Source organism: Ictidomys tridecemlineatus, chromosome 6, assembly GCF_052094955.1.
Source record: "Ictidomys tridecemlineatus isolate mIctTri1 chromosome 6, mIctTri1.hap1, whole genome shotgun sequence".
NCBI lineage: Eukaryota > Metazoa > Chordata > Mammalia > Rodentia > Sciuridae > Ictidomys > Ictidomys tridecemlineatus.
Genome location: NC_135482.1, coordinates 142,995,577 through 143,008,059, shown reverse-complemented (window position 1 = coordinate 143,008,059; position 12,483 = coordinate 142,995,577). Strand labels below are relative to the sequence as shown.

General features: G+C 34.0%; 1 protein-coding gene across 11 annotated transcripts in view; it reads right to left on the bottom strand.

The window, feature by feature from the left end:
- The window catches only part of Pcdh9 (protocadherin 9), an 848,769-nt gene that overhangs the window by 759,373 nt on the left and 76,913 nt on the right, over positions 1–12,483 (bottom strand). The gene's annotated exons all lie outside the window — the stretch shown is intronic.

The window sequence follows — 12,483 nt, the reverse complement described above, 5'->3', positions numbered from 1 at the left end:
GCACCAAAGCACGACATCTGCTCTGCAGTGCCCAATCTGACTCTGCATATGAACCCTTGAAATAAGGCAATTAGCTTCCATTAACTCCAAAGTAGTTCCCATCAGCTTATATTTGGTCACAAATATAATTATAATTATAATTAAGCCAATCGAATTATTTTAAGTAATCTTTCTTTGATTTTTGGAATTATTTTTGTGACAGGATTGAATGTTTTCTTTATCTGAAATACACCCTTCATAAGGTAACTCCATTAGTGGCTATTCATCCTCCTACTTGAAAATGCGATTTTCTAATCACTCCCCATGGTCTTATATTTTAGAATAACCATATTCTTGGGGTTTAAGGAAGGGTTAAATCATAAAAGAACTTGCTTTTTAGCTTCGATGGATACTGATTTATGGCAAGACCACATTTAGTCAATTATTGTCTAAAAGACTAAATGTACCTCCTGGGGTTCAGAATTTAGTCATATGAAGTGTCTGCCTACTTTGCCAGAACTGACCATTAATTATGATGACCACAGGTAGCAATCCAGGTACATCTTGGCTTTTTCTGGAAAACATACAGCATGAATAGTATTAGAGCAAAGGTAAAAAGGAAATCTATAGGTGGAAGTATACGGAGGAAAATATATATTGTAAATTCAAAAGGCCAGTTAAAATCAATAATTCAAACTGGGTGATTTAGAAATCAAAAAGCTCCAGAAAATTATAAAGACAAGCACATACATCTCAGTTTTAGTTGCTTCGAGCTAAAACACCCAGTCTTCTCTCTTGGAGGTATGCAGGAGGTCAAGTGTTATCAAACATGAGGCATTTTATAGTTACTTTCAGTGCCTTTAAAAGTAATAATAATTCTTTATTTCTACCACAAAGATTATAATTTAATTAATTTAAGTGACACCTGAAACTAATGTTTCTTAAAAGTCCCTGGGAAATTCCAATGTGCCTTTTTCATGGATCTCTTTATTTCATGATCTTTTTATCCTAAGAAGAGAGACTCCTTTGCTGTACTTAGGATAAACATCATTGTTCTTATTTTGAGAAAGGGATACTATAGATATTGTGGATCCTGTGTAGAATATTTCTCTTTGGCTACTACACAGCATAAATTCAAGTAAGAAGTAAAGAGTCTATGATGCACCAGGACATACAATATTTTCTGGGTCACTTTTATTATCCTGACTTCTCTTTCATTTGAATTTTCCTTATTTGTTTCTAACATTTATTTTCTCTTTTCTGTATTGTGGGTTATGGGAAGCTATCTTTGTGGAACAACTTGGAATGTCAAAAATAGGTATAGACGAAAGAGAAAAAAAAGAAAGAAAGAAAAAGTATGTGGTTGATTACAATTAGGGTCCTAAAACCTCTAACAACTTTAGAAAAGCTTCATTTATTTTGGTTAGTTAAAATGGACAAAGGTTAGAAAAGCATAGGTGCAACAGGAATGGTTGGATGTTGAGTAGGACAAGGAGAAACAAGTGCGGAAATGCAGACACAAATGAGAAGGTGGGTAGTGAGAAGGAGCAAGGCGGGGAATGTGCTCTACATATCTGCATAGGATTGCATAGGGAAACAGGATCTGAAGTCTCAACCTATAGATCGTGTACCATCTATCATTGCTCAGTTTCTGGAACCATCGTATGTAATTCATTATACATCATCAGTAATTCTTTATTTATAAAGTATGAGTACTTACAGTGACTACAAGATTTGTATTAGCACCATTTCTAAGTATAGCATTTAAAATGGCATATAAAATAACTTTATACAATCACCTAAATATACTCTGGGTTAGAAAATATTGTGATGGTATTGGTGACTGCTACTATACATTACCATCAATGTGAGGAAAAGTTTTCCTGATGTATAAGCCTGGGAAGATAGGTACATGTAAATATCAGGAGGTGCTCATTTGGATCCAGAATGTGGACCACAAATCCCCCATTATCTTACTCTGTTAGAATTGTAAATCTTAAGAAAATCAAGCAATATTAAAATATTGTATGGGCTAATAAGTTGATAAATTTTATTAAACCTATCACCCTTACTTGCCTCATTGAAGATACTGCATTGATTCAATATAAAAATAAGATTGTTCTACATAAAAGACCTAGGACAAAGGGCTCAAACTGATTCTATGTAAAAATTTGGTATTTAACAACTAGAGCTTATAACTGATCTTGATTTTGTGGCTATAGAAAGAACAACAGTTTCAATGTCTCCATTCAAAGCTGATATTTGAATTTTAAGTGAAAATTAAAATGATAGCTTAGTTCATTATTCTCCCCAGGCAATTAAAATTATTTGGCACATAGTACATGCTCAAAAAATTTCATAGAATGAAGAAAGATTACCTTTGAGAGTATACAGAGGTATTAAACTGGGGTAAAAATAAAATAATATAAGAATAAATGGATGCAAATAGGAAGATCAGCATTGGTTTTGTTTGTGAAATAGATCCTTGCAAGACTTTGAAATGAATTGATAAGTCCTAGGTAAGCAAAAGAAATGAGAAAATAGTCATTAAATAATTAGACTTATAGTCCTTAAAAATGTGATAAATATGTCAAAATAAGTTTGTTTCATCAAACTTCATCATATCATTAGCATTTTGAACAGCAAGCAATAGGCCTAGATAATAATCATTTTACTAACTCATTTTTATGTACATTTACTCTTTAAACTTTACCATAAATATCCCAAACTGAACCTCACAACAATATAATGTGGGAGATCAAGGATTTAATAGTTAGAAGCTTAAAGTTTAAAATGAAATAATCTTATAGTTGAGTTTGGTTTGTGCCAGATATTAGGGTTTGCACAGTGTTCCTTGTGTTAAACATTGGTGATACTAGTGACACTGACTTCATGATGTACATGAGAATAAGGTGATTTAGAACAAAAAGTTTAAAGCTGGGTGTGGTGGCATATGCCTGAAATCCCACAAACTCCAGAGGCTGAGACAGGAGGATTGTGAGTTCAAACCCAGCTTTGGCAACTTGGAGGAGCCCAAAGCAACTCAATGAGACCTGTCTCTATTACAGGATGTGGATGTGGCTCACTGGTTAAGCACCTTGGGTTCAATCCCTGGTAGTCACCTCCAAAAAAAAAAAAAAAAAAAGATTACTCATCTCTTTCCTTCTTTTATTTTATTCATAAACTAAACAGTACATTCAGTCATCACCATTACCTCAAACTTACCCATCTAGCAAGAAAATAGGTTTGTAGTATCTAATTTTTTAAAAATGAGGGTTTTAAGAAAATATTCCTTCTGTGTTAGTCTTCTCTGTTACATTTATGTTTGTCTTAAGATAAGTCTCAAAAATCTAAAAGAAAAAGTGTGTTGGGAGGGGGGATGCTCTGCTGGCCAGGTAGACAACAGGTGAGTCTTCAGGTTATAAGAAAGGAGATGAAAGATATCTCACATAAATGTGGGCTACTCAGTGACAGAATGCAGCATCTGATATCCTATGCTGAATCCAATATCATTTAAAGTTGTATTGGCTGTTACATGTATTAGATAAACTATGAAAGGGAACTGAAAAAGGAATGCATCCTTGTTGGTGATCAGGTGAGTCTAAGCAATGTGTGCCTGCACATTTTGGGAGAATTAACACTACAGGGAACTCAATTCTTATTTCTTCCCATGAAAATCAGGTCTTAGACATCTCTGATGGACAATAGTAACCATCACAGAGGAACTCCCTTCAGACTAAAAAAGCCAAAAGGTATGTTTGGGAAGCTTTTTAAATGCAAAATTATACACAGAGGAAATGCAAATTGTACTCTTTAGAATAACAGTTCCCATTCCTAGTGTTGCTATACAATTTTCAAAACAGATTTTTAATTTTCTTTAATGATAGTGGGCTTACATCCCAAAGAACAATTTGAGGAAGAAACTGTTTTAAAATGAAAGAAGAAGATGCTGCAACTTTGTAAAATTTCTGAATAACTGTATCCTAAGAACAATAATCTTGTTTCCCATCGTAATTAATAGTGTTCAGAGAGAAAAGAAAAGACCGCCTGTATTCCCAGCAGCTCCAGAGCCTGAGACAGGAGTATTGAGAGTTCAAAGCCAGCTTCAGCAACAGTGAGGTGCTTACTAAGCAACTCAGTGAGACCCTGTCTCTAACTAAAATACAAAATAGGGCTGAGGAGGTGGCTCAGTTGTTGAGTGCCCCTGAGTTCAATCCCTAAAACCAAAAGAAAAAAAAAAAAAGAAAGAAAGAAAGAGCTTGCTAGATATAATATCTTATTATTGTTGTATTTTTACTAAACTATAGAAAACAAAGTCCAAATAGAGAACTAACTCTGAACCACATCAGTCAATTAATGAAATATTCATCTATTTTATAAAATATCCCTACTAGAAAATATCTATAGTTCTGGGAACAAGTACATGTATTAAGTGTGTAAAACATTAGACACTTGCTATATACCATACTGACACTGGAAGAATAAAAATGTCAAGGATCCTAAATCCCTGTATGAATGATTTTTTATCATTCACTGCTAAAGAATGCTAATAGCCAGAGGTTACCTTTGTATATCAGATCCAATGGTCCTTATGAGTCATCTCACTGACTTTTTAAAACTGTTGACAGAAGATGAGTATAGAGTGCATTAGGGAGAAAAAGAGACATAACAGACAAATATTCTGCAATTGACTATTAATTTACACATTTAAAAAAAGGAAACAGAAAAAAGGATTAAATAGAAACTGCTATTTCAGTCATCACATTCTTTTGAATTAGAAACCTCTCATGTTTTCCAGTGCTTTAAATCTCACCTGTCGATTTGACCCTATAATTCCTACAATGATTTCCCATAGGTACTAAGCTATATAAATATTTCTGATTTATAAGTGCCTGTAAGGGTTGTATTAGGAGGTGTGGATGTCCACAGATTTTCACACTCCCTATCCTCAATGATGTTTGACATAAAAATACCAGGGAAATGAAGTCTCAAATCAAACATTCATTTTCTCTGTAACTGGTTTTAAGGGGAAAATTTACTATATGCTATAATTACAATACAAAGACAATACAGAAAAAATACCCATCTAAACATGTATTGCTTAATGACCCTGCAAAGCTATCTTTGAATAACTGTCTATTAATAACAAACACCAAAGAAGTAGGATTCTTCAAGAACTCATAACTTAGACTCAACAAAACGTTAGTAAATGAAGTAATTGTTGATATGATTAGTTTTGTTCCAAGTGTTCTAAATTAATTATTTTTACCTTGTTAGTTTTTGTTCCTTTCTTATACCTAATAGGACTGTTGAAGGATTTTCTGTACCCCCTGTATCACCACTAAAGTTCAAGAGTCTTAATTAAGATGAAGCATGATTTTTCAATAACAAGAAGAGACCATTCATGTCTAATAGAAAAACATGTCTATCCTATTAAATCATTATCATTCAGACTATAGTTTGTGCCATAATTCTGCAGTATAAAATGGAAGACTCTACAAAGAATATCTCTTAAAGCTTCAGTCACACATTCAGAGGGACAACCTATAATTTTTAAAATCCTGTGATGAGTAACAGAAGGTTTTCATGGATAGAATAAAGAGGCATTAATGCAAACTAGTCCATCTTAAAGGCAAATTACTCCTGGCTGGTTACTGTACTATTTTTTATGGGCTATAAGATATACTAGTATAATGAATGAAAAGTCTTCCTAAAGTATTTAGAAAGTCACTTCAATGACATTCCTCAAACTTCAGAAGAGACGATTTATCTATCAATAAAATGACACCAAAATCATATTTTATAAGGATTTTATATTAACACTTGCTTTTGAAAGATGACATTATAGGATCTTAATATCTATAATCAGAAAGTCTTTTGCTCTTAACTTGCAAGGCAATAAGTTTAAGAATTAATTTTGTCTGCTATAAAGCTAGCTTGCCTTTAATCTTCAGATTTAATAGGTCTCTTTTTGCTGAATGTTTTAGGCAGGTAATTGAGGAAATAGTCCACGTTCCATTTCAGTCAACATAAAATGACATTGAAATGTCTTCAAATGTTTCTAGGAAATTCATACTAAACAGTCTTTGTTACATTTGGTAGTGAATAGAGTAGAAATTTTTGTGTTCAGTAAATCCCTTGCTAAGAGTCTGGTTAATGAAGCTACATGCTAAGGTTAACATATTTTATAATTAAGATATTACAAAGCTAAACATGTAAAACACTTATGAAAATAATTTGTGGATAAATGATGATATGTACAATGGAAAATTTCACACATGGCATCTATTCTTTCATCCAACTGCAATACCTTGGTATTGTTGTTAGGCTAATTTCCCCCAAAATAAACCAAACCAACCCAAATACAATGTCCTTCGTTTGTTCTGATGGACTTCTTGATTCAGACTTTCTGCCATTATTTGTCTCAATGGAGATCTTGAAAAATCATCTGCTCAGTGTATTAAGTAAAGTGCACAAAAAATATCCATGAAACATAAGAACAGGCAAATGACCCTGTCCAAAATAGATCTTTCCAGGAATCTTTGAGACTGCTCACATTAAGGACTTATGAAGAGGTTCCAATTCTGAAATGCTTTCAATGCTTGTGGATAACTGGCAGTTTTTTTCCCTGTTATTAAAAGTGCTCTGCAGGTACAGTCTACTTCAGTCAAAATAAACTTCCATTTAATAGCAGTTTTTTCCCCCTAAACATTTTCATAAAGTAAATAGTGAAGCTGTTTTTGTTTGTTTGTTTGTTTGTTTGTTTGTTTGTTTGTTTGTTTTTCCCTCCTCTCTTTTTTGGAAGTGAGATTCTGGTTTGCCAAGGCACTGCGATTCTGGCTCCTTTTAAAATGTAGTTATTCATTCATGGTTCTGAATTTTGTTATATCAGAGCCCACAGGCAAGGGGAAGCATTTTTATACATACAAAGTAGATAAACAATGTAAGAAAGATGCTCTAATGGACCGTTTCTCTGCTCCCCTCCTTTAGCCTACAGCATTTTATCTATTCTGCAAGTATTATGGTTCATCTGAAAAGGTTTCTGAAACCATTGTTTTTAGGTGGAAATCTGTTTTATTCAATTTCTTCTTTTCAACAGCTGAAAATAGGGTGCTAGGAGACTTAAACGTTTCATTGGAACTTTATTTTCTAAATGAGATATGCACATTTTTGAAAAAATACTTTATCTTTGCACTTATCCATATGCGATGCATGTATTTTATTTACTTTTTTAATAGCAGAGGTGTGGGTGGAGTAGGATAAAAAAAAAAGAGAGAGAGAAAGTTCACATCACAAACACAGAACTGTGGATGCATTAGGTTAGTAAGGTCGTGCTGTTTGATTACATCCAGTCACACAGGCAAGGCAGGGTCTTTGTTCTCCTGTTCAGTCAGCCTGCTCTGTTCCTAGAGATAATCTATGCTTGCCTTACTTTAAAGTGACCTCTTTGGCTAATGTTCATAGCTGTGTTAATTGGCTTGAAGAAGTTGCCATATCCAGTTCTTATTATTTTTGTTTCAATCAAAAGGAATAATAATGAAAATGGAGTGATTTTGGTAGAAGCCCAGGAAGTCTGGATACAGTCGCAAAGCCAAAATCATTTCTTTGTATCTCATGGATTTGTTTACTTTGTCCACTCTCTTTTCGTACCCTCATAAAGTGCAAGGACAAAGCCTTTACAGATGAATTGCTGAGAAATAGCTGGGTTCTGAGTTTATTTTCTTTGCTATTGAGCCTGTGACCTCACTTCCTTCTTCCTCTCCTTCCACCCTGGACCCCAGTAAATGAGTGAGCATTACATGCAAGATAAAACCATCATACCTTTAAACAAATGTCCTTTTCAAAAGCATAATATAAAGCAGACCTAGAAAGTCTGCTGCTGTAATGATTTCATGTTTTGCTGATCCCAGTCTTTTTTTCTGAAAGGCTTTTTAGTGGTCCCCAGTGAGAAGTTGAGATCAGCATTTAAATGTGGGTCTATCTTTTTAACATACTTTAAGTCCTCAGAAGTCACTAAGTCTCAATAGCTTTGAGAATTTATAAGCATATCTTGTGTGGTAAAGATACCTTCTATTTCTTTTTTTTTTCTGCAAAATTACATTAATTGGAATTTGTATTTTGCTTCCCCTTTGTGATTTGAAGGAATCATACTACCAAATAAGATTTGTTCAAGACCATTTCTTTGTGTGAAGCAGCTCTCCCCAGACAGTTAGGAACCAATTATAGGAATTCTTATATTCTAGGGATTTTTACAGATGATGTACACTCATTCCTTCTCCTAGGTAACAGAAGCGTGCACATGTGCAGGGAGACATAGGAAAGAAAAAGGAAACGAAAAGAGTAATTATGTTGTTTCCCGTTATATGCAATAACTAGCATTTGGTGAGAACACCCGTGCAAGTTTTAATTTTAAATGACAAGATTAAGGCAAAAGAAGCCAACATTCTTTTTAAAATTACCACTTTTCTGAATCAATCAACATATTCATTTAAATTTAAAACTTAGTATTTTTTAAACTCAGTTATGTTTTTCATCCATGTCCTTTTGAAGTTGTCTACATTCTTTACAAATGTCATAAAAATATTTTTATTTTTTTCTTCAAAGTCTGATAAAAAGCTGATCAAGGCCTGGAGATTTTATGTTCTCCTAGGTTCAGGTCTACATATTACATTACAAAAATACAGCCACTGAAAACTGTCCCTGGATGAATATAATAAATAGAAAAGTTATTTTAATCTTTAAAAGAATGCATTATTGGTTTAGTGTGGTGGTCTATGCCTACAGTCCCAGCTTCTTGGAAGGCTAAAGCAGGAATACTGCTTGAGCCCAGGAGATCCAAGCCAACCTGGGCAACATAGCAACATCCTGTCTCAGGAAAATGAAAAAAAAATAGTATTACATAAAGTTTTTAATTCCTATGATGTAAAATCATGGTGGGACCTTGTCAATTGTAGTTCAATGAAAGAACCTTTTATTAAGTATCTACCCATAGGCTGCAACTATGGTAAGGCAAGTAAGGCATCTGTGTGACAGAATTTCTGGGCATTTTCTTCCTTGGATTTATATTAAAACCTCTGCTCCCAAGCCCCTGCTCTAATATTCTATAAGGCAACTATAGTTTATAATTATATGGGGGAAAAATGCAAGGCAGAAACCTGTCCTACAATTTTAGATTCTTGGAAACCCTCTCATCAGGATGAAGACAGCATGCCTAAGGTGGTAAGCATGGGTTCCTGCTGCGAACCTTCTGAGCCTGAAGGTTTCATCAGTCCCTACTCATGTGACCCTGCATATGACACTGCAAGTGCAACCCTCATTTTCTTTATGTATGATATGTTTGCCATAATAGTACCTACTTTACTGGTGCCATGAAAATTCAGCATCTTACTAGAAGTACAGTGCCCAGCAACTGTTAGAACTTGATAAATATTCATTATCATGTTATGATTTTCATTGTATTTATAGAAAAGGAAAGAAACCACAGTAAAACATCATTTTCATACAAAATAGAGTGATGTTTAAGGAAAAATCAAGCTATAAATGCTAATGTCCATAAACTTTTATGATTAGCTTTTACATTAAAAACTAATGTAAATGCAGTATACATTAGGAAATGTAATGTAACACAAAGGAAATGCAGTTTCATCTTCCATGCAGGAAAAAAACAAAGCTGCTTCTTGCTATAAAAAAAAAATCTAAGATTATTAAGTTTAAGATCCAGAAATGCCAATAGTAATGAAAATGCATCTGTATTTAAAAGCTCCGTTGTTGGCTGAGCACTTTTACATAAATTAGTATATTTAATCCTTAACAACCTATATGGTACTTTTTAATCTTCATTTTATAGATGAAGTATCTAAGATTCAAGATAATAGAACTTCTCAGTAGCAAAATTAGGTATTCACTTTTGAAACCAAAATCCTGAAAATAAATCTTATCCAGGTTATGTAGAGGCAGGAATATTACAATCCATATTTTAATGATTAAACATAATCTGAATTTTTATTGTTATTATTTGTTTGTTTTTTTATATCGGGGATTGAACCCAGGGGCATTTAACCACTGAGCCACTTCCCCAGCCATTTTTGTATTTTATTTATAGACAGGGTCTCACTGAGTTGGTTAGGGCCTTACTAAGTTTCCGAAGCTGGCTTTGAACTCACAATCCTCCTGCCTCAGCTTCCCCAGTCTCTGGATATACAGGTGCGTACCACCATCCCCAGCATATGAGTTTTAATCAACACAATAAATCTAAGGCATATCTTTCCATAGCAATTGAGAAAAGGTCAGTATTAATAGTAGTTATTGCATTTATTAAGCCAAATTTTGACCATATTGCTGGGCAAAAGGATGGATAAAAACTTGAATGAATATTATTCACAAAATTAGTAATTAGCATTCATATTCATTTCAGTGATCCCATGGCTTGCTTCCATGAGTTCTCTTGGCTTTGTTGAGTTTATAATTAAAATTTTTAAGTAAAGTGATACAATAGATATCAGAAATGAGTGATTATAAAAGAACTGTTTAAAACTACTGCATATTTGTTTGTAATTTGCCAATAACACCACTGGATAATAGAGTAACTAATACTTGCCCCTTGTAACCACAGGCATTCCACGGTGTTCACTCACCTAACAGAACTCCAGGAAGACTGTGTCTATCCACTGCATTCCTACTTGCAAACAGAGTTCATAATTAATCCTCTTTAACCCAATTTACATGCTGCCACCAGATTAGCCTTATTTAACTAGTTTTAATTGTGGGTCTCCTCTTTCCAAGACTTTCTCCAGTTGCTCTCCACTGTCCACTGACTAGATGAAATGTTGTCTATGTATTAATTCCATCTGAACCATATGTGACTCTCCCCTTATGTTACCTTTTCCTCTGCCTTTATTTATTTTAATCCAGAAAAAGTTCCCGTGAAAGGAACACACACACACACACACACACACACACACACCCTTTTTAGGGTCATTTTATTCAAAATTAATCCTTTCCCATGAAATGATTTGTTCTTGGTGTTTTTTAATAACATTTTTGGAATTTGCCTTTGCACTGTCTCCTTCCCTCCATCACTTCCTCCCTCCCTCTCTCCCTTTCTTCTTTCTATTTTTACCACCCCTCCCCCTTTTTTCCTGCTAATAGATTCAAACTTCTGGTACAGACAGAATCTTTATCTTCCCAACTTTATATTTCCCTCATCTCTCCCTCCTTAGGGACACTAATATATAACACAGCAAGGGACATGACCTTTCCTAACTTCTTTGCCATTTCTGTTAATGCGTTCCTGAGTGTGGGTTTATATATGTTTGGATGAAAAGGAGGCAGAACTGTATTTCACTGGTAAACCGATAGGTGGAATTCTTTACTTTCTTTTGAAGAAATGTCCATAATTCTGGCTTAGGTAGGGAATCCAAGAGGAAGCCCTTCACTCTATAATTCTATAATATTATGGCTGGAAGATCCCATTTGATCCAAGGACCTAATTTCATACATCAACTAACAGTGGGGATTACTTCTCTTTTGCTAGCTGGTAAAGCTTTTCCTCAACATGTAGAAGAAGAAGAAGAAAAACTCATCCTTTCAATTGATCAAAACTAAGGTACAGAATAATCAGAAAAAGAAAAAATATTGTGCCCAGGAACATTATACTCTTATGACCTTATAAAGGCCTCAGAAAATAACAACTGTGGCAGAGCTGCTGGGAATTCAATTGTGCCTGCTCAATTCTGGGCACATCATTTTTAAGTCATTAGAGCTCAGATGCTCCCCTGTTCCTGTATTATCATTTTTCTTAAGGACAGAAAATTCTTTTATCACAGGACTTTGATAATGAAAAGATTCTTAAGGATATTTTCCATCTCTTAAAACACTCACCACATGTTACACAAGAGAAATTGGAATGAGATTTCACATTTCCCCAAATTGTATCTTCTTATAACTAAAAAACATACAAGACCTTTTTGTGTTATATTTGTTCTAATAATTGTAAATTTTTATTAAACAAAAGCATAAGCTGCCTTTTATAAGTGAGAACATTCTATAGCCCTAGAATAAACCTGTATGTTTTACTGTTGATAGGAAACAGAACTCTGGCAAGCAGTGAACTAATGAATTAGAATTTGGCAGCACTCCATGCTGATACAATTTAGTTCAAATGTATGAAATCTGCTGCTTCCAGAAATCCACTTGTGCCTAAGGCCTCTCTGTACCTTGCAGAGTAAAAAAAAAAAAAAAAAAAAAAAAGCATTACTATACTTCTGATTTTCTGATTTTACCTTATTCATGAAGAAAAAAATTATGAACAACATACTTTTCAGATTAAATCTATAAATACTTCTTCAACTTTCCCACTATAGTAAATCCGTTACAACCAGCATTTCTTTGGTAGATCACAAAATATTTCTAAATTTTTGATTAAACTGAATCCCCCTTAGACATGGTAGACCTAAACATCTCAACAAAATATCTGCAGCCACAAAATGACTAGTGTCCTTGTAA